Here is a 27,978-nt window from a genome sequence, read left to right as displayed (position 1 = left end):
CACACAAAGTAACTTTAGTACAGAATTGTATTGTTTTATTATAACATATGGATGATTTTCACTTTATTGAAATGATAAATTGTGACCTTTGTGATCTTTCATTCTGTACACGGTACGTAGTTAGACTCTATGCTTTGACATTTGTTCTTGACAGGACATATAGTAAAAAAACTTTAAAATGCATCTGCTGAGCAGCTAACTAACTGACTAAATAATAAATTAATCATTAATTGTGGTCAGGGCAATGCCGTGCTACTGTACGTTAAACTCTTGACCTGACAACTGCACATGAATAACCCCTTTTGTTCAGTTTATGATGTCTTACACTATTTCCTGTTTTTCCTGTCATCAACCCTATTAAAAAAGTCAACAATGACTACGTGAATATGTATTAAAGTGAAAAAAGATTGCAATAATTTTATATTAAGTCCTCTTGTAAATATTAAGAAGATAAATCACACAGATACACGTTTATTATGGTTTATGGTTTATAAGCTCATGTCCTGAAGTTGGTAAAGTCTAGACTAGACAAACTAGAAAAACCATTAAAAAACGGATGTGAAACACTTTATAGAAGACCTCTTTTTACTTTATGTCCATATTTTATTGCTGAATGTATATTTGTTCAATTCCCACAGTCTGTCTCCTTCTTAGTTTCAGATATAGTTCCTTTACAGACAGGCTGCCTTCACGTTTTCTTCTTCCTTCTTCTGCCGCAGACGGAGGGGTGGAGGATGCCAGGATTACTTTTGATCCTTTGCAGATTGTTACCCTATCAGAAAAGAGGACAAATAGTTTACACATTTCTGCTTTACATAGCGAATACTAAAATTTGAGGTATACATCTCAATCACATACATACTTGAGATATGTTGGCTTTATTCGGTTTTTATTATGAGTGTCAATATGATCACAAGCCGTGAAAGGCAACTAAACAAACAAACAAAGCACCATCCATGAATCTTGAAAAAAAAGAAAGAAAAAAACTTTGAGGAAAGCTGATTGGAAGAAACAAGTTTGGACCTGTGTTGATCCAAAATAATCTGAACAAGGAGTTAGAAAATGGAAGTCCCACAACTGTGAGAGGACATTTCATATTCTGTTGTTGGATAGAACAAAATTACAATCAGCAGTAATCACAAAAAGGAAATGATGGCACCAAATTACATCGAGTAGATAAATGCCAATATAAACTCAAAAGAAGCAGTTGGATGTCAAAGACAGAGAAACAGCGATATAAAGAAAAGAATAGACACCAGTGTGACATGAAAATTTTGTGAGGTTTATATGTGAAATACAACCTTTAAATTAATTTACAATTCAGACAAAAAAGTCCAGCTTTTGTTTTAAATATCATGTTGTAACTTATTTTCCTTTACCATCTGGAAACGAGGTGAAAAGTTTCCTAACTGGATTCTACAGTTAGGATTTCTTTGACTACGTGATTAGTATGTTTGAGTAGCTGACTTTGTTCATGGTTCAATGTATGTGTTATCAGTGGTTCTGAAACTCCAAAGGGTCACTATAATCGCCTGCGTGCAGATGATATCTCACAATTTGATCCAAGTGCAGTGTGCAGTGGTGATGCAACAGTACCATAGGAATTAGTACAATGGTGTACCAGAGTTCAATAGCGAAATGAGAAAAACATCATCCAGTGCATCTTATGTAATGATGCAGAATGTTTGAAATGTATAGAAGTATCCAAAATTAAGCTATGAGAATGCAATGTATGCATGTAACATTTTGCAGGTCTCCACTGGAAAAAAGGACAAAAAAATTTCTTGCTTGCTATAAAAATCAGAAGAGACAGGAAAATAAAGGTAGATATTAAAACATCTACCATATTATAGTTGCATTTTATTACATTATAGAAACTGGACACTGTTCCCTTTAAATGTGCAGAATTATTTTTTACAAAAGTTCAAAAAATATTTTGGATTTATTGTTGATCTCTTTTTTGGATTAATAATACTTATATAATAGTACTTTATTATTTATAAAACATGTTCTGTTTTTAATGAATAATTCAAACCATTTTTAACCATTTCTTTCATAAAATAGTTTCTATAAATGATATGATATTTTCATGAGACACAATCACCCTGTAAAATATATATTTTTGGCCACATTAGGTATACAATAAAACCCATTATGTTCATAGTTACTGTTTATTATCATACTCATCAATTTCTCAAACTATTTAGAAGCAAAATGCATCTCAAAACTGACCAGTTAAAAAAGTAATACCTCTTATTTGATGTAGTATTAGTATTTGATGTAAATAAATAGCATGTGAAGCTTCTGTATAGTAAACTCAGAGCAGTGAAGTGAACACAAACTCAAACAAGGAAAAAAAAACTTAATTTCTCCTGCTGCTTTGACCAACAACAGCCCATGTTAAAGATGCTGCTTAATGCCTTCAGAAATCTTAAAACTTGTTTGTACAGTTCAATTTGACCATTCCTTGAAACTCCAGGATTAGAAAAATTATAACATTATAACATTAATATTTACAAGTATATATATATATGAGAATGTGTGCATAAATCTATGTTTTTGTATAGAATGGATCAATGTGTTTCTATGATGACTGAAAATAATTATTTTCTAATTATTCTAATATAATTATTCTCCCACTTTACATGCTCACGAGGCACACCCACACACTAAAGCGACTGAATCAGGATTACAAAGTCTGAAATTCAAGTTCCTCTTCAAGTTGATTTAATAATCCTCTCAACCTTAAACATAGCTTAGATTAAACGTAACTCTTTGGGATCAGGGCACAAAAAAATCCAACAAAACATAAAATCATCAAGATGAAAAACAACAACAACAAAAAAACAAACCTAATTGCTAACAGCATAAGTCACTAAATAATGTAACTGACATATGTGAGTCATATGAACATTGTTATGCCTATGTGTCATTAGTCATAAGTGCTACGTGGTGCAGTTTCTTTTAAAATGTGCAAATTGATTAAAGCTGTAATTGAAGAGCTTGCCTAGAACCGAAACCCCTGTTAATGACTCATAAGGTGGGAACGTTCAGTTGCAGGTTTGTTCAAGTTTTGTTATTCCGATTTAGTCAACTGTGTTAACAGATTTCTTAGACTGAATATGCAGTTTGTGGTTCTTTTAATTCGTGCCTTTTAATTCACTTAATTAATTTACTGTAGAGCAAAGGAATAAATTTGCTGCAGCAGCACAACTGGTTACGCAAACAACATGGAAGGAGGAAGTGTGAAATGCATACTAGGATGTATCTCCTAAGTTTTCTTAAATAAATACCGACATTGTTGACATACAGTATATCGCACAACATGATCTAGAGGCAGAAGACAGTGAAGGACAGTGTCTGTCTCTGAACCAGTGTACAGTGGCAGTGCAATGTTTTCATAAACTATATTCCCCCCTAAAGTAGTTTTAAGTTTGGAAAAATCATCTTATTCCTCTCTGTTAGACAGTATCACATACATATTCTAAATCAGCATATTCTAGCTCAATTACGTTTAGTTACCTTATAGTTGGGAAAACGACTTAGTACCATATAACCATAATTAGGATACAGGGTTTCATTTTATACACATTTACCAAAAAAAATCAGCCTGATATGTTCAGCATCTTAAGAAATTTGGGGATTTCATTTTGGGTCTGAACAAACTTTGGCTGTGTATATTGTGTCTGTATTTAAGCTATACAGCTTGAATATTATCCAGCTATACTATTGCTGCTATGTGGATGTACTGACTGTTATTTTATATATTATACAAATATTTTTTATTTGAGCATGATGACACATATACACATACATGAGCACACATATCCGTACAAATATACATGCAATTAGATCACAATGTGTTCTTATTCGTTTTCTTTGAACATTTGTATGAAAAATAATGGAGATAGCTGAGGATATTTAAAAAAAAGACAAGAACAAAAGCAAAAAACAACAAATGTATATAATAAAATTACGGAGAACAAAGTACAAGAGAGAAAAAAAATATATTGAAGGCCCCCCCCAACCTAATCGCTGAACTGTCCCCCCCCCCCAGCCCTATCCTTCCACCTGTTCACTACGTTGTTGGTGTAAAGGGGAGAATGCCATTTTTAAGTCACGGGTGTAGGATAGTGAGTGAAAGGTGACCAAACGTGGGACCTTATTCTTTCTAAATGGAGTGTGTTTGTCAGCCACATTTTTGTAGTAGAGACTTCTTTCTTTTTCCAATGCATGAGAAGCAACTTCTTTGCAATGATGAGACTATAGGATAGGAAACATTGCTGGCAGGTGCTTAATTTTATAGCGTCATCAGAAGTTCCTAGAATTATAGTGAGTGGGTCTGGTTCTAAATGGATTTGAAGTATTTCAGATATTAATTTGAAAATACTGATCCAATAAGTCATAACTCTGGGACACAAAGCGAAGCTGTGTCATCTGCTGAAAGGCATCTGTCACATACTGGAGAAATCTCAGGGTATGTTCTGTGTAACCTCTCCTTAGAATAATGAAGACGGTGTAGAATTTTAAATTGGATTAAACAGTGCCTTGCATTATTAGAACATGGATGTGGTCCAAGCTTCCTTCCCACAGAGTGTCTGAGATCTCAATGCCCATTTCTTCCTCCCATTTTGTTTTTATTGCAGTAGAATCAACTGGGCTGATAGGATTGTACGGTGTCGTATATATAAGAAACTGATTTTTCTGAGCATGGTAAAGGTCCGAGGCATCTATCTAGACTGGAGCCTCTAAAAGTCTCAAAATTTCATGCGTGTTGTTTTACATAGTCTCTTATTTGCAGATATCTAAAGAAGTTGCTTCCTGGATATATATATTTACTCTTTATTTATGTAAAGGAGGCAAAGGTGCTTTTGTTGTATAAGTCTCCTATTGTATGGATGCCTGCCGTTATCCAGAGTTGCAAAGTATTATCTAAATTAGATGGTGTAAAAGTAGGGTTTCCCGCAAAATTACTATATTATCAGATTTTATAGTATGGACAATTCAGATCAATGATATCATTCTATTTCCTTATTATTTGATAATGCGATAGTCAAAGTCCAACTTTTCTATCTTGCCTGTGACTCAGCCCTGAGTCTCTTTGTTACCAATGAAGACATAAATCTTCTCAAAAAATGGGTCACAAATATGAATTTTCCTTCTAAAAAGGGCTAAATAATTTCCCAAAACAGCTGGGCACTGCAGTTCTTAGCAAATGTTACTAAAACAGGAGTATACAATGCATTTGTTTGGGACTATTTTCTACTGTGGATTAATACATATTTGGTGTGTTAGTGAGTATTTACAGCAACAGGGAGGTGTCTGTGGGATTGACTCAAAATAAACAACAGAGCCCATGTTCATGGTAATGGAGACACATGTCACGCACATGCAAAGATTAGCTCACTGATGTGTTTTTAATAGTTTTTGGACAACAATGGAGGAGATTGTCCTTCCAAGAAAAACAACACAATAGGTCGTAATATCAGTTGCCCAAAACCAACATATAGTTATGTTTGAGTGACAGATGTTGTCTAGTGGCCACAGTAATTATGACCCGGAACCAGTGGTGGACTCAGTCTGTCTCAGTGGGCAAAAAAATATAAAGGGCACCTGATACATATAATGGGCCCCCACTTCATAATGTTTTTCTCACTCCATTACAACAGCATCATAGGGCACTGCATTACATCCTATTCATTTAAAGGGCACATCATTCTCATTTTTTGGATTTCTTTACAGGGCACTATCATATTTTCTTCCACTGAACAGGCATCCATGAGGGCATTACATGTCACATATAGGGGCCTTCTACAGGGCATTTCACCCTGATATACCCATAACTAGACAGTCATTACAGAACTTTGGCATGTTTTCTCCTTCGTGTGGGCACCTTAGAGGGGAATTTTATCATAATGTGTGGGCACCTTAGAGGGCACTTTTGTCCTGGGGGGGGGTTGCCCCTGCCTGAATCCACCAGTGCCTGGAGCAATGACGCAGTCATGATGATGTACAAAAATGTTGACAGTTTTCCTCATTCTGAGGAGGAGGGAGTTGAGCCTGTGTTAGACATGTGTCAAATTGCCTATAAGCATGAGCACAGCACTGAAGACGCCATCTTCAACATTTCCCATTTTATCTCCAAGCACCTTGAGAAGATGAGTGAGGACATGAGTGTTAACACTACACTGATTAGATGGTTTTATTCTTTTTTTAACCAACAGGACACAGTAAGTGAAGGTCAATGGGACCAAACACAGCAATACAGGGGTCCCACAAGTTGTGTGGTATCACCTAAACCCTTTACATTATACACTAATGATTGCAGGAAAGTACATGCCAATAATTATATTATTAAATTTGCTGATGATACTGTGACTTTGAGCCTTCTCCACAAGGACATAGACCCTTCTGTGTACCACAATGAGACAGACACTTTCATCAAGTGGTGGGACACCAACCATCTCATTCTAAATGTCACCACAACACAGGACATGGTCTTTGATCTGAGGCAAGTGACTGACCATGTGCCAGTGGTCATCAAAAAACAGACAAATGTTTAGGTGTCCTCGTATAAATACTCAGGTGTCTACATAGACAACATTCTTTGCTGGAAAACACACATCGATAACCTGCGCAATAGACCGCAGCAGAGACTTCACATTCTTAGGTAATTGAGGCTGTATGGAGTGAGCAGCCAGATTATGCTGATGCTCTACCAGGCAACCCTAGAGAGCATCATTAGATAAAGAATTACAGCACGGTTTGGCAACCTAATAGTGCAAGTGAAAAGCAGGCTTGCCAGCATGCAGAAAACCAGCTATGAAGGTAATAGGGAAGAAAAAATATGAGCTCATACAGAGCCTGTATGAGCAGGCAGTCATGAAACAAGCTGGAAAAATCATTGCGGACCCTCAACATCCACTTTTCTCTGAATACGAACTTCTGCCATCAGGAAGAAGACTCTGTGTGCCAAAGTGCACATCAAACCGCTTGAAACTGTCGTTTGTTCCAGCCTCCATCAAGCTGCTGAACTCTAATGCTAAATCTTAGTGGAATAGGGCAATGCGCAATAAAGCAGTTTAGCACTTAGCACTTTTACACTTAACTCTTACAGTTTCTTTTTAAGTCGTCATGTTTTCAATGTCAAATGTATAGTCAAATGCCTCTTTTATGTTTTTAAGATCTTTTTATATGAAGCACCTGTCAAGCATTGTGTCAAACGCCTCTTATGTTTTTCTGATGTTTTTTATGTGAAGCAACAGACTGTAACACTGTGGCCCAAGACAAATTTCCCCTCTGGGACAATAAAGTTACTCTACTCTAACAGTTTCCCATTTCCAACCACGAGTGTCACATTTCCAACCACAAGGAACAGTTTTTTAAAAACCATAACTACAATCATCCCCTAACCTTAACCATGTGGTTATTATTGTAGCCATGATGATGGACATTGCCTAACTTAAAGGAAGTAGTAACTATAACCCACACCAAATGTATCTCCAACCTTAACAAAGTGGAAATTTTAAAACAAACCATGATATCCTCCGATGATTACTGCTGATAGGGGTACCAGATTAGAAAACTCTTGTGGTGTTAGAAATTAGAAAGTGAACATGGTCAAATGACATATTTGGTAGTTTAATTTGGAGGACTTACAATTGAGGTCTATGGCACAGAGGAATAAGCAATATCAGGCTATGACTACACAGCCAATACTTGTGAATAGGATCAATTCATTGTTGGTTTTGGTCTTTTAATAGGATTCGTTGACAATACGAACAAATGTGAAAAATATAGAATAACACCGGCTTCATCTTTAAAATATCTTTCAAAAGTGGAAAAGAATCAAATTGGAAATGATCAGCCCTTCTGAAGCCATCCCTCTGGCTTAAAGACCTGATTATGTTTATGAATCATGAGAGAATGAAGTTTGCTCTGCCCACAACTTTTATTCCACTTAGGGTCCTATGATCCAGTACTTTTATAATAATAAGGGTCTTCCGAACAGTACGTGAAGAGACTTATCTATCTATGTATCTATTTATCGCATGATTATTATTATTTTATTATTTTCATTTTCTCTCAATAACTGCATCATTACATTTTGAAAAGGGCTACTGGCTATTATCATTTTTGTACTATGTCAATAGTAAAAGACTGCAGTGTATATTGGGGGTAGGGCTTGAGGAGATGAGATAAAAAGGCCTATTTGTTGAAAAAGAGGAACATATGTTAATGTTCTTGCACTGTGCTAAATGTAACTTTGAGTTTGTTAGATTAATTTTTTTTTATACTGTTTATTTTAGGAGTACCTAAAGTTCCCTGGTCACGTCTCAGGAAAAGTTGTGGTGTGCTGGTTGAGATACCACACCTACAACGCACAACTGCTCCTCTCCACCCAGGGCAGAAATGAATTGGCAGCAAAAACACCTAACATGAACCCGCATTAAGGAAGCACACAGAGATATGTCTGGTGCTTTCCAACTGGCGAGTGTAAACATTTCACTTGCCTTGTGATCATTTTAATGACACTTCACACTGAGTCACTTTAGACTAAAGAATGAGAGCTGTGTTTTTTTAATAGTTGTGAAACAACAGAAATGTGCATGTGAGTTTACTTCCTCCTGAGGATTTCACATACACATACACACCACAGTAACCAGAAGGGTAAAATTCAAGCTTGGTATTTCCCTAGGTTTTTCTCTCTCATGACACTGACTGATATCACTGCTTAATGCTTAAATTGCACAGCACCTGCACTACTGTCAGGAATATTGTGTCAAAATTCCATGTCTTAGTCTCATCCAAAATGAGACTAAGGCAGAGAGATTTGCTATTAGTTTCTCATATTTGCTATTATGGGAAAACTAACATATTTATAATATTGTATATTATATTAATTATTTTCTTATTTTATTGTTGTTGCATGAATTACAGACTCTGAGGTATTTTATTTAAAGTTACTTACATGTTCATGAGGCACAAGACCAATTTTACATGTCAAAGTCAACTAGTCACAAGCAGTACTACACAACCCGTGAAAACCTGTTGTATGATGTCTTCTGTTCTGGAGGATCTCTATTAAGTCTGGAAAAAAAATACTGAAGTGAGATAATATCAACTGGAGACTACAAATTTGTAACAGAAACCATGTGTTGCAATCTTGGTCTGTGGAGTTTGAAAGATGTGGGACTTTACCAGGCAGGTAGGGACTAAAAAAAGATACCACTGAGTTATGGGAAATGTAGGATCCAATGATTTTGAAGGTGGAACTATTCTAGGGACCAACAGTTAGGATATCAGTCTCTGTTGCATCAAGTTTGACCATCCCTTATTTTAATTTGTCTCCGGTAAGTCTCTCAACTTTAAAGCTCAGTTTTTACTACTAAATTAAAACATTCACTAGAAACAGATTGATCTCCATTGGATGCACGTGTGTTGGAAAGATGATTCAGCAAACTACTGTATGAGGAACTATGGGGAGTATTCTGATGGGGATGATGTTTTATCAGCTTCAACAAAGCTCCCCCAAACATTGAATGAGGCATGCAATTGCACAGCCTATTTCTCACTTGAAACGTATTAGGAGCCTAAGTTTGGTGGATAGTGATATGACAGCCCTGTATAAAAAATTGCCTCACATTAATGTTTGCAGATGATAAGCTGATTGGATACTGGTCAACAAGATCCCTCCATGTGTTTGTGTGTGTCTACAGATAAAGGGGACCATCCTCTAGCATGGGTGGCCGTTATATAATAAAACTGCACAGAGGTTGGCGTTGTGATGTATGATCTGTAGTTTGAGAGGTGTTAATCAGATATAGAAGGAACGTATGTGGGCTGTCAGATCATTATCTCTGTTTTGAAGTATTGCTTTTCCAGTTTGGGTTTTGGTGTTTGTATTGGCATAATAACAACACCCACCAGTGCGCTGGAAATTCAACCGATTGCATGACATTCTGGACCAGGACTGATCCACCTGCCCGCTGCCCGATGGACAGTCTCTCCAAGACACTTTAAGCTCACAGTGACGACCTGATCCGGGCTGTGTTACTGCTGAGACCCACAGTGAACTCCTGGCTGTCTGCTAATAGCCAACTGTCGGCCCAACACAACACCCCCAGATCTGCCAAGATGACTAAGAGTAGTCTTCAACAAAACAGTAGGCATACAATGCCTTTGTGATCAGAAGTTGATGCTGAATAACTTAAAATTTAAAGATAACTTCTCCAGAAAGTATCTTAGCTTTCCGGGGAGCTCCTCATTGCTATGCGTTAGCCTCTCTTACCACTTTGAGTCACTATTTCCAAGTATTTTGAGTTCCTAATATCATTTAAAGACCTTATTATTCTTTTGTGTGTTATTCTATGTATGTCATATACTCTTCTGGCATTTAGCTATATAATAAATGTCTGTCTTAATCAAGAAGTTGTCGTTTGCATTCTTCTGAAGAGTAGTAGACAGGTCACTGACTGGAACAAGAACTTACGATTATGAGACTGAGTCATTGATTAAATTAAACAAGAGTTAGCGCTTCATCCTGGCACTAACAAATCCTTACAAATCCTAACAAATCCTAAACAAAAAGGAGGTGGTGCCCACAATAACAAGGTAATTAAATACTAAAGCACTAATACATACTCCTACAGAAGAAAATGGCTTTGACTCCTCTGTAAACCTTGGCAAGTCATGAAAGCTTTGGTGAGTAAAACCAAATACAAGTTTTGTTTGTTTACAAGAAAACTCCACAGAGCACCTTTAATGAGCCTTCCTGTAGTTTAAATGATAAGGAGACAGAACTGACTACTTGGTGCCATCCATGTTACAGTATGACATCACTCAGACTAAGAAACCAAACCACAGAAAACCGTTTACAGTTTGAATAAACTGCTCCAAACACAATTAAAAAAGAGGACAGTGTCTAACACGTTAATGCACTGCAATTAACTACGGTATGGGCTGTAGATCATGACTATGAGCTGTATCAGTTACCCATTGAAGCTTAAAAATATGCACTATATTCATAATGCAAATAATCTAGTGCATCATTTTTAATAGCCTTATCATATCTTTTGTTTTACTCTTTTATTTCCTTGTATCTAATGCTGCATCTATTTATTATGCAATGTCTGAAAAACAGGAACAACGGGAGCACCTCCTGTTATTCTGGCTTGGGAGCTTTTATATTCCAAGATAGTTAACCCCATTGCTGGCCTTGTAGTCACAGCAGCAGCCTAAATGATCTGATTTTGTGTTACACACTGTATTGTAGCAATTTGTTTTTTGTGTAGCTCCTTTTTAAATTAAGAGATTAAACTGAGATTAAACTGTAACTGCTAGCAATTTCTCCATCAGTTTGTTGACACTTCTGTAGTTCTTTCCTCCAAGTGGGAGATATTGTGGCTATCAGGAATTCACTCCAGCTTGGAGTTACAACTAGGAGGTTTGAACAACCGTTTTTCCTCACCCCACTGCTTGTAATTACAGTCTGAATAATATGAACATAAATTTTATGTTAATATGTTGTCTGGAATTTGGTCTGTGACTCATCTCCTTCATGTCACAGCCACAGACCATCAGTTAAACATTTCTCCTGGGTTTGCTGGCTAGACGTCCAGTGTTCTTTTTGAAAATGCTTGTTTTCATTAAACTGTGGGTTGGGATGTGAATGATACAGTTCCGATTGTTTTGCAAGCAATTTAGATGAATGGGTACTTCAGGAATGTTAGGGCTTACTCAACCAGCTGTCACAATTCTGGACCCTGATTGGCCAAATCGTCTTTGTGATTCAGCTGTGTCAAGTGGGTGGATGTTTACAGTATTTATCCGGTTAAACAGTGCATACTCCAAACTGAGCACAGTGTTTTGCAGTGCACTCATACATATTGGGAGTGAAACCCAATACTCCGCATCCTTGGTTCATGAACAAACTAATGGAGCATAAATGGCTGTATGGTCTAAATAGCCATCAGCTGTAGCACATTTCGCACACATCAAATATACATTTGAAAACTTTGCTTCAGACGGTCTTTGGGGATTACTGCAACAGCAAAACAGTTGACTCTCATGTACATAAAAAATCTGAATTCACATAATCAAACCTGGTTAAAGCTTCTTTTTTGTCTGAGAATTTGTTAGTGTAACCAAAGAGGAAGTAATTAATGATGTATATTCATATATCAGAAAGCATAAGGATTGGTCTGGCAAGTAGTACTGTAGTAGTACTGTAATTTAAAGTTAGAAGTGTATTTCATATTATGCTTATCCAGGTGTCTGTATGATTTTGGCTACTGCTGCTGTCATTCAATAGCAGGCAACAATACATGAATAACCCTCATTAAAAAACTAAAAATAGAAAGTCGAAACAAGCATGGGTGTACTAGTATTTGGTTCATGCCTCAAAGATACTGCACAGTGTTTAATTAATGTTTAATATGACGCTTCAAGATGGAATTTAAGCCAAACTACAAAAGTGAGCTACAGGAATGGTATTTTCAGGTTTGGAGATGTCATCGTGTGTGATTTACAGACAGTGTTAATATCAATTGTGTGCTACGCTGCCAGACACATACAGTACATACCAACACTGTAATACATGCACTGATATTGGCAGAGGGTTGTGTGTACTGTATCGCATCACAGCCTCACAAGAACAGTGATGCTTGACTTTTGTATGTGGAGTCATTAAAATGCCAAGGCATACCAATTCTTGCATATAGTGTAATTTTGTGTTAGGTTCTCGTTAATTCTCATTTGTATTAACCATGCAAATAAATAGTTTGTGGGTCTCAGTTGGTGTAAAAATGTAAGAATAGAAAGAATAGAATAGAAAGGTCAGATTGGAATCCCAGAACATGCCTGCAGTATATTTTAAAGGAAAAGTTACTCTTGGTTGTGTGTTTGTGCAAATTTGTATTTCTTCTTGCTGCCTTCTGCTGCTTTTCCCCTTAGATAAGACTGCTCTTCCTTAGCTGGCTTAGTTATATAACGAAATAAAGAGCAATCAGTCATGATAATGTTTGTTGCACTCCCATATCATGCTCGTCTTTTCATTCACAGTAACTCTTCATTTGATGTAACACTGATATGTTGAGACTGCCAGCACACACTGCCAGTTTTCACAGTCTTTAAGATTTAATGACTCAGTGACTCAGTGATCAAGCCTGGCATCAAAGAGCAGACACACAACATTTTGCGCAGTCCACCATTAATGTCATAGTGACTCATACTGAAAGGCAACAATGGCTTGCTCCCAATCTCAAGGATCCTTAAACTATGAACATAGTTGGAGTTGTCCCAAGATGTCGGACTTGCCCTCAAACAGTGATGTCATCTAGAAAACATTTACTCTATGTAATTTTGTGGAAAGCCCAGTGAAAAACAGGATGAACAAAACAGGCTTGGGAATTGAAGAATCTAAAGTGGTTCAAATAACATGTTAAAACTGGTTTCGTGATTCCTGTATGACTTATGTGACACTGAATTAAAAGTGTTTAGTGCGGCCCAGGTACTTATCCAGAGCAGCTAACAATACATGAGTCTAAAGGTCTCTTAGTGACAGTTCTCAGCACTGCGTTCATGCTGGAGGAGTTCGGTTGAAAGGGCTGACAGAAGTTGTCAGCTCCCTGTCAGTTTGAGATATCAGAAAACAATGGCAGGAAGTATTATACAATAGTTGGCCAATTGGAGGTCTTATCTTAACAATCCATGCTATGATTTAGACATCCAGCACTATAAAAGGGAGTGTTATATTCAGGTTTTTATCATTGCACTGATGCATAACAATATGATATAAAAACAACTTTACAGTTTTAGCATTGTTTAGTCCAAATAGCGTGACAACTGATGCTTAATTACAATCAGTTACCAGTAATCAATAAGTTACATATTAGGGTATTAAATCTCTCAGTGGAACTATGATTGTGACTCAGAATACACCGATACCAATATACTGACGTATAATAATACATTCGTCACCTATTCATACATGATTGATTGAGAGTAATGTAAGACAGATCAAACTCTGGTATTTGGTTGTATATGAGGGCTTGGAAGCCAAGCTGAAAAGAAGAAAGAGCACACTGACTGATTAAATTTATGCATGTTTGTGGATATGCTTGTGTTTGTGTGAGTGTTTGTGTGTGTGTGTCTGACAGAGATAGGGGTGGAGGGAGGGAGGGAGGGAGGAAGGGAGGAAGGAAGACACAGAGAGTGGGTGTGAGTGAAACAAATGGTTGTAACTGCTGATTTACTGGAAACACCAGAGAAGTCTTTAGTCATTGTAATCAAAAGAAGGATGCTGTAAACTTGTGGAATACCACACTCAGCAGAAATATGATGAGGTGTATAATCTATCCAGGTTTCATGAAAATTGCACAACACTTAAAGATGCCCCTTAATTACAGCACCCTAGTTTGGCCAGTTGGGGTAATTGTGAGGGCAGCAGTATGGAAAAAGCAGGGTTTATGTCATCTAGACTTACAGTGTAGGAGTTATGGCTTTTGACAGTTAGAAGTTATTAAAAAATGTCCTGCGCCTCTGATATGGACCCTGTTCCCTGACCACAGCTACTGTGCATCAAAACACTAAACCTGCATTCTAAAACGTGCATTATCTTTGATTATTTTTATATTCTCTGTTAGGGTCTTTTTTTTTTCGATTGAAAGAGGTGGTTCAGAGTTTGTGACAAAAGTACTGTGCAGGAAACAGATTTAGGGAAGGAATATAAAGGAGCCAAACACATATGAACGTTACAACTGTTTTTTCAGCATTGAAACCTTCCTGCGTCTCATTTATACTATCAACATGTACTGCCACTGCCAAAAACAAAAAAACCCCACCAAAACAGACAAGTAACTTTTGGCCATGCGGGTAAACCTGCAGACTGAACCCAGAAGTCGCTCTGCAACCTAATGGATTAAGGGGTAATAGCATTTGATATTTATTTTGTTTAGACGTTTATATAACTCCTTTGGGTAGGCTAGTAAAGTTTGGGATTCCTAATGCTCACATATACTTAGAGAATCATGAGGCTTCATGCTTTCAAATAATATAAAAGCTGTAAAGGTTGAGTGAGGATTCAATTGGATGCCATCCCAAATAAGATAACGAACCCCTCTACAGCCCTGTTTTTCATGTTGCTGCTTGTATGTTGGCTACAACTACTAAAATTACGTCCAGGTTGTAAAAAAACAAGGAGAACATTTTAAAATTTCTGTGTTTCAAAAGATTCAGACAAAGAAGTCAGAAAATGTATTTATTCGAGATACTGAATTCTAATACTATGCATAAACCATTTTCAGCAAAATTTGTTTTTGAAATTCAAGCACTGTATGTAAGTCTTTCCATGTGCTGAATATATTTTATGGATGGAAAAGCTGGCAATATTCGGCTTGCAGAAGAAGCATAGTGGATGAATAGTGAATCAATTGCACCAAAATCATGCAGACTGGTTCGAATGGGTGTATTCCTTTTGAGTGAAATGTATCGTGCAAAACAGTTGGAAACAGTCCAACAGTTGGACAGAGACCTAATTCATGCCAACTTTAATGTTTAATATTATCAATCTGACTGTGAAACTGTAAATAGGAGTTGCCTTTTTTGGGTGTGAGTATATTGAGAGAGAGAGAGTGAGAGAGAGAGAGAGAGAGAGAGAGAGAGAGAGAGAGAGAGAGAGAGAGAGAGAAAGATAGAGAGAGAGAGAGAGAGAGAGAGAGAGAGAGAGAAAGAGAGAGAGAGAGAGAGAGAGAGAGAGAGAGAGAGATAAGGGAACCTTGTAAGTCAGCTGACTTTTTGGAAAGACAAACACCCTGTTTCTGGCTGCTTTGTCGAGTGGCAATGCCATGCGCCGTCTGGATGGCTTTTCTTGGCTCATTTATGTAACTCTGTGTGTGCCTTGGTTTCTGTGGGTAGGTCTGTGGGTAGGAAGATAGAAAAAAGAAAGAAAGAAAGAAGACAGTTTGCAGGAGTCTGCTGATTTACCAGAAAGACCAGAACTCTGTCTGTTGCGTACTCTCTGTCTGTCCTACACAGAGACACAACCCCACACGTACACACACACCCACACTGAGGGGGTGGATGCCTCACACTGGCGGGATGGCATGACGCCCATATTACCACACCAAGCAGCAAAACAAAATCCAGGTCAAACAAGGCTGTAGGTAGGTTTTAGTCAGGCACTAACCACACACACACACACACACACACACACACACACACACACACACACACACACACACACACACACACACACATATTTAAATGGATGACCTTGTAACTGAACCAAAATATCCCAACTTTTATGAATGACTTCGCTCTGCCTTCTACTTTATGTAAATATTTAAGAATACAAACATAGTTATTCCTTCCAACAACATGCACATCTTTGTCTTGTGTAGTCACACTGTTCACATTGTGACAGTGGAGGTCTGGTGAAATGTTTGCCATAAATCATGAGTTTTGGAGGTCTGTTTTTATTAGTGCATTCAAGGCTACGACTTACATTTGAATCTTCCTTTGCTAATTAACTTATAGACATGATGCTGTGCCAACAACATGGAACATGGAACATGGTGCTTCGTTAGCTTGGTGTGCTACATATCACAACCTTTTGACTTTGTGCTATGTTGTAAATGTCAAAGAACTTCAGTACAAAGTCGAGGTTGTGATTTGTAGCACAACAAGCTAACAAAGCTTTGTAAATGGAACTTAGTTCCTGTACATGTGTGCAAAGAACTTCTCTCCTGAGACTGAAAATGTGATGTTATTAATATTGTTATTAGACTTTGGTGCCGTTTCTAAACAAATTACTGTAACTGTAATCTTTGTGATAAAGGAACATAGCACCCAGTGCAGTGGTGTGACTCACTAATAGGTTTTGGACAACAATAGAGCGCTATGGCACAGAGGAATAAGATATATCAGGCTTTGGATACACACACCATACAAGTGGGATGAGTTCATTGTTGGTTAGACTGCACATGAGATTTGTTGATAATAAAAAAAATATAGGAAATCACTAGCCAAGTCCTTTAAATCCCGATGACAACCTACAGCATCATACAACTGTCGTGGTCACATTTATGTCCACTCTCCTCAGCCAAGGGAGTGTCATTACTGCATTACATCACAAATGAAATCTGAATCTCCCTGAGTTTCGGGAGAAACTCTCTAAATCATCTTGACTCAATTACTACTAAAACAAACTTACATATTAAAATTTCCTGCAGATGCTAGTTGGTTTAATGTTAGTATTCATAGCCCCAATGCCTGTGAGCGTTTTCATAGACCAGGAACTGCTTTGAATACTCAAAGAATATCAAAAACAAACAAGTAAGTGGGGCAAGGTAATTAGTACAGGTTCTCCGTGTACTCTGCTTGGATGTGGCAGGGTGTAAACTGTCTTGGCTGATTAACAGGCATTCCTGAGCTTCTCCAGTGACGTTTATAAAGCTATTTATCAGCCAAAGGGGTTGAAAATGTTTCTGTTCTTGAGGATCATGTAAACATGGTCTCCCCATAGCAACAACCAATATACATTGTATGTCAGAGAGTATGCAGGTGTATGCGTCACAGTGTATGGAAATGCAAGAGGTTATCTGATTAAGCAGATCCTGCATACAGCCAATGTCAGTATAAACATCACTCAAAGAATGAGCTACAACCATGGCCAAAAATGTGGTGTGTCTGTTAATCTGTAAACACAGTTGACACGCTCTTTGTTTTAGACAGGAAATACCTCCAATCGGGCGTAGGTTTGGTTTTAACTTTGGTAGAGACATTTTTTGTCGGATGGCCAAAATAATTGTGTACGTGTACTTACGCTCTATCACTCTTTCCTTTGTCGTAGGCATATGTGTGCACATACATACACACATTAAGAGCCTGACTGCAAAATGTTTACTTTACTGAATATGCATTTGTTGACTTGCCTGACACAAGACTTGTATCATGATTTTTTTCTCTGATTTTTACATTTTATTTTAGACTACTTAACTATGAATCTGAGACCAAAATTAATATTTCAAAATAACATATCTGTCACAATAAATATTACAATAAAATAAATGTATAGAAACTTGCAGGTAATGTGCTGCTCTGTAACTAGCAAGCAAGCAAGAAAAGATTATTTATAGCGCATCTGCAACAGACACCAATCACAAAGTGCTTTGCAGTCAAAGAAATAAAATCAAATACCATGATCCATGATCCATGATCTCCCTGAGTCTTAAAATGTGTCTGAGGTACACTTTGAAAACCCTGGGTAGAGGACCTAAGAGCTCAGCTTGTGGTGTGGAGATACAGAAGGTCCATTGTGTAATCAATCATTTCATTTCTTGACACAACAGACCTAAGTTTGGCTGTGTTTCTTAGGTGAAAGGAGCATGATTGAGTCAGCGTTTCAATGTGAGCATCAAGAGTCATGAATTGGTCAAAAATCACACCAAGATTATGCAGACTGAGAAGATGCGGATGACTTCAGTTTTATCTGCCTTTACATGCAGAAAATTATTTGCTGTCCAGTTCCTAATTGCATTTAGTTAGTAGTTTATGAAGCTAGATAGATCTAGATAGCTAGATTTCATCAGTGCACAAATGGTAGGAAATGCTGCTAAAACTACTGATAATCTGCCATAGTGGCAGCTTTTATATGGAGAATAAACTCGCTGCTGTAAGGTTTTCAAACCTCATCTGTCCTTCTTTCAGTTTGTGGATTTGAGTGACACAACTCAAGAGCTGCATGACAGTGCCACAGTGATGCTCAAACCTAAAACCTAAAATCATCCGAAAAACTTCTATTTGTTTTATTTTTCAGTCAACTCCTGAACCTATGGCTAGATCTTTGATGACCTCAGAGCTAACCTGAGCAGCTGCAGCTCACCTGTCTGTTTGTCTCTGTGCTGCTGACAGGATTTTGATAATAAAATGATGCCCGACAGTCATAAACAAATCAGATGGACAAGCTTTGGCTAATTTAGCCTATAAATAATATTTATGTCTTAATGGCACATAATAATGCAATAATAACTCTGTTCTTGATCCACACATGGAAAAAGGGAGCGACAGCATTAAATTAAAAAAAATTCTCCCACTAATTTAAAAAATTAATGTTTGAACATATCCAGAACATTCTTATTAAATCAGCTCAGCTGTTACTGACACTTTGGTTCTTCTTTAGGACCAGATGTCTTCATTTGCTTTTGGGAGGAATTTTCACCCACAGTAATTAAATTGTTGTGAGATGTTGTGAAATTAAATATAATATCAAATGATCTTAGTTTTGTACAATGTTGTTTTCAATTCTGTGACCTTTTGTTACGGGCTAGTACACAAAACCCCACGGAGCAGAACACAGAGACAGAGGCCAGGAATTGGAATCAGATTATTGGTTTATTACAACCTGATGTTTGAGGGAAAAAAAGGAGCAGCAGAGTCTTTAGTGGCATGGGGGGCAGAGGCTGGCAGCTGAACCTGAGGCTGGGGCAGGTGCAGGGGGCTAAGCAGGGCAGAGCAGAGCAGAGCAGGGGAATGGGCAGGATGAAGCAGGGCAGGAAGAGTCTGCAGGGCTGGAGGGAATGGAGGAGATCCAGAGCAGGTTCCAGGTAAATCAGGAGGGAGTCGGAGGCAGGAGTCAGGAGTCAGGCCAGGAATTGAAAGTAACTTTGTCTATGATCTGGCAGAGTGTGGAGGTTGGGACCAGGTATTGGAAGCTGAGCAGGATGATGATGATGACTGGCAGCTGGTGACCTGACTCCACTCCTGCAATCAAATACACAGAAAGAGGGAAAGGGAGGAGGAGAGAGGCTGCCAGCTAGGCAGAGGTAGAAGGTCCGACACCTTTGGAATGTTTAAACTATAAATGATTACCGCTTCAGATTCTCCACCTCACCGACTCCACTACTACTGCTGCTGCGCGCCAACAATGCATGCAGCTTGAATTTGAGAGTTGCTAGATAATCAGGTTGAATATCCCCTATATCCTGCTCTTTCACTCTTTATCATGATAGTGCACTTTTTTTGCAGAAAACTAACAAACCTGGCAACTCTGCAGAGATCTTACCGTTAACATGATATGGAGTTAAAGTGGCTAGAATGTTTGAGATCTATAAAAATATTGGTCGGGACAATCCAGCAACACCTTGATATTGGTACAGCAATTGGTACATGTCGCTATCATCCATATCCAAATCTACTCACATGAATCCTAATGATAAATATCACTGAATGCCTCAATCTACTGTTGGTGTTTAAAATGTAATGTGTTGAAACCAGTAGGCAATGTCTGTTTCTGAGTTCACAACATTAAATATAATTGTTATCAAGAGTGAGTGAATGAGCCGTGACAGACAAATACAGTTTGAATGTGCAGGATTGTCCTCATTATAAGAGTCTATAAAGAAACTGGATGAGTTTTATAATATAACATGTTTATAACATGTTCAACTCAACAAGATAGATCATATATCAACAATCAGTGTCCGTGTGTGAGCCTCTGTGCAAGATTAAATCCCCCATTTATTTTTCATTAACTTTTCACTGAAAATGTTCTTTGTATTGCCATGCCATCTGCTGTGGGTGTGGCCACAGGTGATTTGGTACTATGAGGTGCAAAGTCATAGCAACAACAACAACAAAAACAGAAAACAGGAATAATACAAAGAGCAGGGAGGCTAAACATGCAGCCTGCAGGACCTGTTCAAAACCATAACATAGATTTTTGTTTGTTGTACAAAAGCATGTATTCAAATTGCTCTTTGCGTCTGAGGAGTTTTTATGGTGGCTGGTTATCTCAACCTTTGGCAAAATGCCGGAGCCACAACAGTGAACTTTCCCCTTGAATCATTTCTACTTTATATCCTTATTGACTAGCAAAATCATCAACTTAATTGAGAAATCACTGGTAGTTGGTGATTCAACAGGTTTAGCACTACTCTAACAAGCTGAAAAAGTGTCTCATCATATTTGTCTTGCAACAGCCTACGGTTTTTCTATCTCCAGGTTTTCACCATAAGTTGAAAAAATACCCTCTTTTGGCTTATAGCACCATTTCACACCAAAATGAACTATTTCAAAAATGCATAGGGTTTGAGTAAAAAACTTTCTATGGCTTGCTTTGCTGCAAAACTGTTGGAGCCTGACTTTAAAAAAAAATACCCCCCATCATAATGACACCACTTCCTTGTGTAGAAGCCACAAGAGAAACACCTGTGGATGACACGGGGTCATGCATTTATGATGAAATTTCGAAATCTCATGTATCACACATACTATATATATATTATATATTATAGTCACATCATAACCCAGACAAAATCAGATATGAGAAATAAAACTGCACAAATACATGATGCAATAAAACAACCACTGCTGAGTCAAGAGCTTTACAGCCTCTGCAAGGCCCTGAGCCACAGTGAGGCTCGATTTCTTATAAATCACGTGACTTGAGAGAATGCACTACTATGCAATTCCGTAAGTGGACCAGGGGGTGGTGCTGCTCACAGAGGACACTGAGGCATTTATAAGAAATCCTTCTACAGATAGGAAATCATAATCCAGGTCTTTGGCCTCCACAACCCTCCTCGTGTAAATCTCATCCACGTTGAGCTGTCTGCACCAGACACACAGACAATGTTCTGGCACTGTCTTTTACAGTAGCAGCTTTGTAAGAAACTACTGTACCCACAGCATTCACAAAATATCACCTGAAAGTCATTGTGTTTTTTATATTGGGGGGTTACTTCTGGCAACTGAATCAACTAGTTTTTACTTGATGAATTTTGTCAATGAAGGCAGTGGAGAGGAGAGGAGCTGGCAGATGATATTTTCCTTCCCTGTCAAATTTGGATCAAATCATACTTGCAAATGATTCTTTGTAGGCCTATTTGTTTTGAACTCCTTAGAGTGCCAGGTGGGTGCATTTACCGCATCACAACAGTTTAGATGGTGTTAGATAAGATGTAAATCACACAAAAATACATTAAATTGAGTCTAACTACCACTTAATAACCCATGTGCAATAAAAGAAGGAAAAGGAAAGAAGGAGGAAGAATTTGAAAGATGATTTGTTTAGTTTCCAAGATGACTTACTAAAACATATATGTGACATTTTACTGGACCATTGGGGTTTTAAACATGTCATGGTGCTTGTCTCAATTAGGACAAAGAGAAATACCACAATGTGCTCAGTGCATAGAGACTGTGCTATGAGGCTAAGAGCATTAACTACCCATAGTAAATATGCCCTTTGTTTATGCACAGGTCTTGGCATTCATCATTTTTCACTCACATAATACCCGGAAATACCAGTAAATCCCATTAAAAATGATCAGATAATACCCTTTTTATTCCTGAGCTCTTGTGCCCTCAGGTTTATGACTTGTATGGTACTGCTCTGGCTTTATTTAACAACTCACTCAAGTTGCTCAAGCTGCAAAGGAAAAAACAAAATCACTCCTAACTTGCTGTTTACAACTTTAAATGACACTGAACAACACTGAACTGTGCTTCACTGCAGTGACTTTCAAAAACATAATAGTTTTTTTTATCTCGCCTGCCTTGCTCCAGCCATCAATATGAATCTCTGGCAGACTTTTTGCCATGCTGTTGTTAGTTATCATCCAGTAACTGATGATAGCTGATAATAGCAGCAAAACAGATTCCATGGAAACAAGACAAAGACATACCTCAAGCTGAAACATTGGTATGTCGTGACACACATACACACACAAACACTATTCAAGTTCAAGTTTTCATGTCACATCAAGTATCTCCCAGACATCTTTGATTGTCTTTTGGAGGCTATCTTATGTAAAAGGTTTCACATGTGATAGTATGGGGAAGTGATTCTAAGGTTGTGATATCTGCCAATGTGATACATGTTTGTGCAGCACAAAGGTTCGTGTAATGCTGTTATGTAAAGGCCCCTCCTGGCTGGTTGGGTTCAAAGTAGATCAAGTGTCACTGCCCCACTTTGGAAGATTCATTTCCTGTTTTGAGACTAGGGCACTTATTTGGCACCTTTACAGGGTGATAGTGATAAACCATTAGGGCTTTGAGATGGCAATATCTATATTCTGATCATCACTGTCATTCATTTCTCTATACACACTCAGACACAGTGTTGGAAGAAATATTCAGATCCTTCAAGTACCAATACAGCAATGTAAAAATACTCCATTACAAGTAAAAGTCCTGGATGAAAAATCCTACTTAAGTAAAAGTACAGAAGTATTAGCAGCAAAATGTAGTTAAAGTATTAAAGTAAAAGTAATGGTTTGGTCCCTCTGACTGATATATTATCATATATGACATCATTGGATTATTAATACTGGTGCATTAGTGTCTAAGCAGCATGCTACTGTTGTAGCTGCTGCAGGTGGTGCTAGTTTGAACTACTTTATTTACAGTTAGCTAGTTTATTCCTGTGGTTCCCAACCTAGGGGTCAAGCCCCTCCAAAGGCTCACCAGATAAATCTGAGGGGTTGTGAGATGATTAATGGGAGAGGAAAGAAGAACAACAAAGTTCTGAATTTGGTGAAATATTGAATCATTTGAACATTTATTGAAATTAAACTTTGTGAGAAATTTAGAGGGAAGAATACATGCAAATTGCAAAAACATGCCAGCAGGCAAGTATGATTCAAGTAAGTGAGTAACAAAGAGGGCAAGTTAGCATTCATAAACACTGAAACCATGGTACTTCCTCTTTCACGTGCCACCCATAGAGCACAATCACCAGATAAGGTCGTCGGTCTATCTGGTTTATTCTTAATACTTCAGCACCATCTGGCGGTTATTCATGATACATTATTTATCCAAACCTTTACAAATGGGGACATCTGGTGTTTACTTGAAGATGGGTTTTTGGTATTGACACCAACCTCAACTGATGGAACAAGCAGTACACAAAGTATTTAAAGTCATCCTCCACTCAAAAATCCAACCCAAAACTGTGTTTTGTTTATTGTTCCTTCACTTGGATTTTTGAGCTTCATTGTGCAAAATTATGTATGTGCAGAGTTTGAAAACAGCAGACTGTTTTTACATTTATCTGCTAAAGGGGGAAAGTTTCTCTCTCATTGAAAATCTGACTTTAAGGGGTGGGCCTATGAGCATGATTTGTGACATCACAATTAGTTTGAAGGCTAATCATGGTCCAGTATGCAACCTATACAAGTGTGATGTGGAAACATGAAGCCTCCAGTGCACATAGACTGAGAATGAACTTTACGTGAAGGAGGAAACATCTTTTGTCCACAAGTTAAACTGTTGAGGTAATATTTGAGATATTTGATTATTCATAAATTCTGGATTCTTCAATGAGGGAAAAGGAGTGTTTTTAATGAGGTAACTGTACTTTTTTTTGAGATAAAAACATATTAGACACATATTATTACTCGAATCAGAGTATTTTTATATATGTATATATGTATTTATGTATATATATATATATATATATATATATATATATATATATATATACACATCTTACAGCATATCTGGAGGGGATCTTTAAATCCTTGAATAAAAGTAGCAATACAACAATCAAATCAACTCTATTAAAAACTAATGTTGGTTAGTGTAAACAAATATCGGTGTACCCATTTTGAAGCTTGGTCTCTGTAAGACTGTTAAAGTATTGAGATGAAAGCAGTATTTCAGTGTTGCAGCTGCTACAAATGGCTCCAAGTGCGACTACTTTATTATTCTATTGGGTAGTTTTAACTATCAAAACACTTAGACTGCATTTATATAAAGCTGCTTTACAATTTGCCTTTCATTCACCCACCAATGGCAGCAAGCTACCATGCAAGACACTGGCCTAACCACTGGATGCACTTGGGGTTCAGTCTCTTGCTCAAGGACACTTCAACATGTGGACAGAAGAAGCCCGATATAAAACCACCAACCCTGTAATTAATGGACACTTCTCTATACCTACTGAGCCACAGAGCCGCCTCCTAAAACCTACACCAAGAAGGAGTTGAACCAGCAACCAGGTGAAACCACTAGGCCATTGCGGATACAGTACTATATTGAGCACTATTGATATTTTATGAGCCCATTTTATGTTTTAAGTAAAACGTTAAGTGTGCAAAGGGAAAATAACAGCAGTAAAATATATATATATATCATAGAGAAAATTACAACATACAGTAAAAAAGAAAAATAACCCCAAATGAAAACTAAAAAAGTAACCAGTTGTGTAGAGCAGGTACAGCACAGTGGGCCTATGTCATGAGCACTCATTGCCCCATTAAAGATATACAGTAGATCAAAGGTATTTTTTGGAAATAACTGAATAATCACTGAAAAGTAAAGGATATGTTCAAAAATTTTCAAGCCTGTCTTAAAGTCAGATGCCCATATGAGCAGTGAAAGAGGTTTTCCTCGCTGTAATCATTCCTCCTGAGGGGTTGTGAGATGATTAATGGGAGAGGAAAGAAGAAAAAACAAAGTTCTTAAACATAAATCTGTTTTCAGTTTTTGGACTTTTTCTCTAGTCTTTGATTTTGGGTGAAATATTGGATCATTTGAACATTTCTTGAAATTAAACTTTGTGAGAAGTTTAGAGGGGAAAATACATTCAAATTGCAAAAACATGCCAGCAGGCAAGTATGTTTCAAGTAAGTGAATAACAAAGAGGGCAAGTTAGCATTCATAAACACTGAAACCATGGTGCTTCCTCTTTCACATGCCACCAGAGCACAGTCAACAGATAAGGCTGTTGGGTCCATCCGGTTTAATCTTAACACTGTATACTGGCTGTTAAAAGATCCCCTTCAAATGTGTTTAAATGCAAGTGATGGGGACAACACAGTCATTTTGTGCAAAAATGTATTCAAATATTTATGTTAAGCTTAAATGAGGCTTCAGCAGTCTGAGTTAGTCATATCAAGTGGATATCTGACACATTTACAGTCTTTTTAGCATCAAATTCCCTCTTTGTGTTTCCTCAGACAGTGTTTCCCTGTTGAGCTGCGGTGGAAGTATAGTAACAAAAAGAGGGACCCTGGCACTAAAAAGTCGAAATATATCTACTTGATTTGACTTCATATTAACTTCGTATAAACTTTTAGATACATTTTTGAACAGGAGGAGACTTTTTGCCCCATTAAGTTACATTGCAAATGCATTACGAAGGGATCCTCTAATGGCCAGTATGGGAGGAATGATTATGGCAAGAAAAACCTATTTCCGTGTTCATTTGGGCACCTGACTACTGTTTTAAGATACACTTGAAAAAAAATGTGAACCCGTCCTTAAAGGAGACGTGTTGCCCAAACTATGGGCGCGTTTGGCGACATCTAGTGGCTATTTTATGATACAGCATTTATCCATATTTTGTCCGCCTATGCAAATGGCCTCAATGAATGAGGAATGTCCAGGGGAATTTAAAAACATGTAATCGGTTAAATATTGCGTGATCCGCAAGACACTCTCACAGATTAAAATATTAGGCTAAAATAATAATTTGGATTGTTTTATCTGCAAAATTCTCATGATTTTTTTATCGGCAGAGTGTTACAAAATCCGTTTAATACAGGCTACTGTAGCCGAGTAAATATTTTATATAAATCAAATATGGGCTATATGTGATATGTAAACTATCATGTAGCCTATCTATAAAAAAAACAAGCATTAGAGAACAAAACAAGGAGAAATACAGGAGGAAGAAAAGAGGCGAACTGTATATGTTGTAAAGTATTTGTCGTTTCCGCACTTTCACTTTGTCACTTTGCTATGTTCATTTTAAAAACAGGCTCAATAAACAGAAAACCAACCATGAAAACATAATTACAGGCGAATAAGGTGTCGTATTGTCTTTCAAAATCTAATTTCATGAGGCTATTTCTTTATAAAACATTATCACCATCTCTATCAGGGGCTACAGTTATTCTGAATGTATATATATACAATTTACAGGCAACAATGAAGGTAAAACTCACCTTGATTTATGACGCCATCATATTATTCCTTAAGGAGGTAAAAAGAAAAAATCCATCCATGCGGTTAAACGTCTGGATAAGTTGAACAAAGAAGCAACATGTTGACTGATATGCCAGTCTGTAGTTTCGCTTTTATTTCTGTCAACGCCTCAGGCTAAATTAGAGAGATTGCAGCAGCAGAAGTTACTGCCTGTCGGTGTGTGCCAGTCAGAGCTGCTGTCAATTTGCCAACTAATCCACTGCACAGTAGAAATAGAAACTGCAATTCACTTTTACATTCACGTGTACACAAAATTCAGTGCTTAAAGCTTACTTTTAAGTAGAACAATAATGCACAAAGGTTCTGTATATTTAAAATGTAAAGCTTCCTGTCAGATCTGAAAGTGAAATGCAGTCTTTCCATGGAAACAGATGATGCGTCATAAAAGTGCTTCCCCTTCGATGTATCATGTAGCTACATTTCAGAGCAATGGGCCACTTAGTTCCTGATTCCTTTTTATTTTCATTCAGATATTTTCTAAAACAAATGAAGAATAAAAACTTGCCCTCACATGCCTGCTTGGACGCATCAAAACTGCTGACAGGCTGCCTGCTGCAGAGACACCTGTGGCTTATTGAGCACTGATGAAAGCATCTTCTATTTTTTTTCTCATTTGGAAAATTTTCTCTCCATACAATATGTGTTTTTTTAATTATTGATCTCAATTTTCCCACTTAAATCTCAATGTTAATTAGATGAGAAATCCACATGGTCACATATGAGGCTCTCCAGCCTTAAAAAGCAAATACCAAGAACAAATATTTGGTTAATTCAGTATATTGTTAACTCAGTGCTGAACAAAATGAAAAGTTAAGTAACTTAAATTAGAAGTTGTGAAGTTGAAAATGCTGTTCAACAAAATAACTGCAGATTTATGAGTTTCAACTTCAGCGAAATTTCAATGCATCGTATCAGATTTGGCATTGAATTACCTGGATGAATGATAATGACTCTACACAGACATTAAAAAACAGAATGTTTTAATAG

The 27,978-nt window shown here is 37.4% G+C and overlaps 1 long non-coding RNA gene across 1 annotated transcript; it reads right to left on the bottom strand.

The window, feature by feature from the left end:
* Positions 1-9: 9 nt before the first annotated feature.
* On the bottom strand, positions 10-27,347 carry LOC137195878 (uncharacterized). Its single transcript, XR_010931181.1, has 2 exons — positions 26,952-27,347; positions 10-772 (listed from the first exon to the last, which is right to left on the bottom strand). It is a non-coding gene; the product is annotated as an uncharacterized lncRNA (long non-coding RNA).
* Positions 27,348-27,978: the final 631 nt, after the last annotated feature.

Source organism: Thunnus thynnus, chromosome 13 (genome assembly GCF_963924715.1).
Source record: "Thunnus thynnus chromosome 13, fThuThy2.1, whole genome shotgun sequence".
Lineage (NCBI taxonomy): Eukaryota > Metazoa > Chordata > Actinopteri > Scombriformes > Scombridae > Thunnus > Thunnus thynnus.
Note: the sequence above shows the minus strand (reverse complement) of the source record. Positions and strands in the feature narration are given on the sequence as shown.